This window comes from Parus major, chromosome 6, assembly GCF_001522545.3.
Source record: "Parus major isolate Abel chromosome 6, Parus_major1.1, whole genome shotgun sequence".
NCBI classification, from domain to species: Eukaryota; Metazoa; Chordata; class Aves; order Passeriformes; family Paridae; genus Parus; species Parus major.
The window spans coordinates 33,025,059-33,030,569 of NC_031775.1; positions in this window are offsets into that span (position 1 = coordinate 33,025,059).

The following is a 5,511-nucleotide window of genomic DNA, read 5'->3' on the forward strand; positions in this document are numbered from 1 at the left end:
AAGAAGAAGAAGAAGAAAAAGAGGAAGAAGAAGAAGAAGAAGAGAAGCAGTATTATTATTATGACTACTATCACTATTACTAGTACTTTTACTATTACTTGTTACTATTACTACTATTACTATTAAAATTATTTATACTCATTACTGTTTATTTTATGTCTGTGGACACAAGAGCCTGGACCTAGAGCTGTCCTAAGGAGGAAAAGTGTTCCTGGCACAGGTGCCCAGAGCAGCTGGGGCTGCCCCTGGATCCCTGGCAGTGCCCAAGGCCAGGCTGGACATTGGGGCTGGAGCAGCTGGGACAGGGGAAGGTGTCCCTGCCATGGCTGGGGTGGGATGGGTGGGATTTGGGGTCCCTCCAACCCAAACAATCCCAGAGACACCCCAAGAACTTGCTCCCGCAACAGAATTCCATGGCACACGGAAGGAGATCATTAAATACAACTTTATTTGGTTTCATTGTACAATTTTTTTTCACCTCTTCCTCCTTTCTTCTCTCCATCTTCCCCTTGATATTTCCATCCCATGTTTTCTCAGAGATAGAGGGCAACTCTTGACACCAATTCTAGCCCAATTCAGTTTCCTTTTTTTTCAATTGACATTTCTATTTTAGATTTTACACAGTAGGAAATCTGTGATGTTTGTCTGGTTGAAGCAAAGCATCTTCCAGATAATTTCCTTACACCCTCACCACCCCTGTGCAGTCTGGAGGTACTTGCTGTCTTTTGCTACAAAGTCATTTCTCAAACAGCTTCATTTATTTAAAGATAAATGCAAACAAAGAGTCACATAACCAAAACCCTCTCAAAGCTTTGTACCAAAAATGTACAATTTTATGACTAATTAACTGCACCCTTTAATTCATCACGTCCTTTCAGTATTAGCACGATGCCAACAAAGAGAAAACAAAACTATGAAGTGCAACTGTTGCTTTGTTTAAATGTTCAAGAAATAAAATGTTTAAGAAATAGAATGGAGCCACAACTGCATCACCTCTGTCACTGTCATATTTCAGCTGGCCAGAGTGCTCTGATGAGTCACCAGCTGAAGCAGGGTCCCAGACCAGGAGGTCTCAGCTCCTCCATCGGTTAATTTTGACCTGAGCACTGAGAAATTATATTTGATAATCTACCTATCAATGAAATTTAGCATTGCATATGAGAAAGGGAAAGGGCTTGAGTTTCATTTTTTCATTTCTACAATTTTAAGTTCTAGAATTTTCAGTTCATTTAATCAATTAATTACAGCTTTGGTGTTTTATGAGGTATCTGGGTAAAGATAGAGTTTTGAAGAATACCACAACTTTTTAAATACAACTTTTTAAAACTTTTTATGACTTGTGGGACTTCAGGAGCGTTCCTCCTTTCTATGCTTTAGTTTAGAGGTTGTTGGGTGCTTTCTCTTCCCTTTCCTGTAAAACTTAGGGCACTGCATCGAGCAACGACAAGTGGCCAAAAAAAAAAAAAAAAAATCAATTTGTAATCTGATTTGAGGGTTTTGATTTCCTCTGATGAGTTTCAATTTCATTAAAAGCAACCTTATTCGCACATAAAAGAGCTCCTTGAAGGGTAAAGCGGGGAATTGTCTCAGGGAGTATAAAGAATGGGGGCTCCTTTGTGGCGTTGATTCAGGGCATTAATTGCGGGGCGCGCGCGGTTATCGGCCCCGCGATCTGCGCGAGAGGGGAGGCGCGGCACAAGGGCTCGCATTCAAAAATCACTCTGGGCTGTATTGACACCTCGGTTATCAACAGCCCTTATTATCTGCTCAGCGGCGGATCGCGGCCCGACGGTGACATAATAAGCTACAAATCACTGGTGGGGCCTTTCTGCATTCTCCTAATTGTGTGTATTCTCTGGAAAAAAATTATCGCCGGGGCTCTTGTCTTGATGAGAAATTGACATTTTCTGGCGGAGCCTGGCGAGGACTATGCGGGGAGATAAGACTTATAGTTGTTTTAAAGGACTGCAGCCATTCTTTCAGAGGCCTCTTTATTGCTCTAGTTGACCCACTTGATGAGTATGGATTTCATGAGGTCTTTTTCAGCATTTGAACTATAAAAGGTTCAGAATGACACCACCCCTTATAGACAAAAGATAACCTTGCCCTTTGAATATATTGATTCTTTATTAACTAGGCTGTTTAATGCAATGAAATGAGGCATTAGATTGAAGCCTATTTCAAGTGCTTTGAATAATCTTTAAAAGCTTGAAAGACTTTTAAAAGCTGCTCCGCAATAATTGGCATGTACTTTTAGAGACTCTTATTCCTTCGTTTTGATTAAGGAATTTTTATCATCTTCCTGTGTCTAAACTCACTGTGGGCTGACACAACATATTTCCTCAGCAGGGCTCTTACCCAGATGTGTCGTAGGTGGTGGATTGCTCTAGGAATTGTCATATGTGGGTTTTCTCCTTTTGTATTTTCCTTGCATTGAAAGTTAGAGGAACCATTTAGATGCTCATTATTCAAACCTTTGAAATAAAACTAAAAGGAAAAGCGCCAGTAGGCATCAGGCAGACTTTCATCCCTAAAATCCAGCTTATTTTTTTTAGTGGGATGCATCTGATTATGCCGCCGCTTAAACATGATACACAGACACACACTCAGAGTGGAACAGTTTGCAATGCATAAAATAATAATAATAATAATAATAATAATAATAATAATAATAATAATAATAATAATNAATAATAATAATAATAATAATAATAATAATAATAATAATAATAATAATAATAATTCCAAAGTGTTCTGCAGCTTTAGCACCTATTTTCATCAAATCTGTTTTCATCTGGCATGAAAACTATGGGAACACAGGAGAAGAAAGGAAGCAAGGTTAAAAATCCCGTTTTTCCTGTAGGTTGTGACTGCAGTGAGTTTTACCTTCTCCCCACTCCATCCCTTAAGGAGGGGCAGCCGAGGAGGAGCTGGGACACCCAGCGTGTCCTTTGGCACTGGCTCCACGTGCACCACTCCATCCATTTACTCTGGAGCTCCGAGTTTCTCAATGCCCTCTCAAAGTTGTCAGCAGCCCTCTGATTAATGACCAGATCAAACTCCATAACAAACTCCCTGTTTTACCACCACGGGCACTCACATTCCTCTGCCAGACCCATATTCCTGTGGAAATGCCCTTTTTTTGCTGCTGCTGGTCACACACAAGGACACAGGAGCACATTTGGTGTCTGGGGTGGGGAACTCAGTCCATCAGGCAAAGCTCAGAGGCTGCATGAGCCCCCCTCGTTATAAATATATTTTTGTACCCATTATACGTCCACTGCACATATTATGGCCCAGAGGATGAAATGTTTGTGCTCAGTATTATAATTAGCAAAAGAATTTGCTTCCTTCTCAGCAGTTAAGAGACGAGCGTGTCGACCTTCAGTGTCAAACCACCACATGGAAAATTTGGGTTGTGCTTTGTTTAAAATAACTTTTCCTGTTTACAGACTTTTACAATATGATATTAAAATAGTAAAAAAAAAAAAAAAAAAAAGTATTGTTACCTTTGCTTTACAAAAAGCCTGTCTGCAGTGCACAGTTTTGGTTAAATAAGAGAAAGAGATATTGTGCTGTAATCTTCACAAAAAGTGAGCAGTTCTGGATAAATACATCACTTCAAGGCTGAGCAACAAGTGATTGCCACTGCAGAGCAGAGATCTCCTTCCTCATCCTCCTCCCAGGGAACTGGAAAGACCACGTTGGGCATTTTCATAACAAAGGAATAAAAATTCTGATATTTAGAAATGAAACCCCCAGTGTTGCGTTTTTTCGTTTCGTGTTTAGTCACTTTTTTTAATAATCAAACCAGATAAAATTACTAAAAATGAAATTCACAGACAAGAAATACTTTAATTAAATATTGTGTAAAATGAACATTTTTTTATACAGTTAAATATATGAAAAAATGTACAGATAAAACAATCTTATTGTAGGGTCTTTAACAGTAAAATCTACCATTTAGTGAAGCTTTCCGTCTGGAGACAATGAAGCGATGAGTGCATTGACTAATTAATCTAAAACACAAACAGATTGCATTTATGAAGGAACTTGCAGACTTTCTTAACATGTACACGTGACCTCTTTTATTATTTTATTTATTTTTTTTTTAGAGCAAAACCTTACTTAGACAAAATATAACGGAGGCAATTCAGTTCCAAAGTGACTTCTCAGGCTTTCCCACCTAGCCAAGCCTTGGCCGTGCTCACAGAGCTGTGCTACGCTGAACCATTCTTCTAAACCCTTTCAGAAAAGCTTGACTAAAATGTGCATTTTTATTTTATTTTTTATTTGCCCAGAAAGAAAAAAAAAAATTACAAAAATAATAATAATTCAAAAGAAAATAATAATTAAAAAAATCATCCCGCCTTTTTTTTTTTTTTTGGTTAAAAGGTGAATTCTGCTGCAGTTTGCAACGTGTTTTGCAGTGCTGCGCTGGCAAAGGATTTAGTGCAAAGTAAAAATAAAAACAACTCCACGTTTCTCTGGCTGGATTTGGCACTGAGAGCCACGGAATACGACGGAGGTCATTCCAGTTTAAAAAGTACAGTCGGCTACGGGTTGATTACAAAAAGTTCCCTAAAAAAAACCCCCAAGAAACCTAAATAAACAACTCCCAGACATTAAAAATTCGGTGTGATCCCGATTTCCCGTGAAACCTTTCCTGGTTTTCAGCAGTGCAGGTTTGGGAGAATGCAGAGTGCAGCAGAAAATCGACACGTAAAGGAGTGGCAGAATTGTACACCAGGATTGTGCTTTTTTTTTTTCCCCTTATTTTTTACACCAGAAATCGTCCAAATGAAGTCGTGATTAACAATTGTGGTGTAAGCCTGTGATAAAACAGCACAAAAGTTCTTCAAAGAAGTTCACTTTTAAGGCATCAGAGAAGTTCATGTGGCAAACATTTTAATTAAAACATCAGAAGTGAATTTATTTTTAAACTTTAGGCCTCTGAATTTTTCCAGTAAACACAGTTCAGCTATGTGGCAAAGTTATGGGTGGCAGCTAAAAATGACTTTTTACAATCTTTAAAAAAAAATAAAAATAAAAATAAAAATAAGAATAAAAAATAAAGAAAACAAACAAATAAACAAACAAAAAAAAAAGGAAATAAAAAAATGCAACCACAAAATAGATTCCTCTTTTCTGTGGCTGTATCACATGCACATATTCTACTAGTATTCATTACAGCCATGTGGCACAAATTTGATTTGACTATACAACAAACGACTTTTTCTTTCAAAATTATTTGTTCTGATAACTTAAAAATAATATAAAAATAAACAATGAATTTGAATTTTTGAAAAAAAAAAAAATTAAAAAAAACCCCAAAGTATGGAAAGGCTAAACCATAGCAACCTTATGAAGTACACATGAAATGCACAGACACTGATTTATTTAAAAGGAAAACATGAAGGCAACAGTTCTTGGCTTAATGCTATTGTCAGCATCACGATACCAGGCCAGGACAAAAACCAGTACATACAAAAACATTAAAAAAAAAAAAAA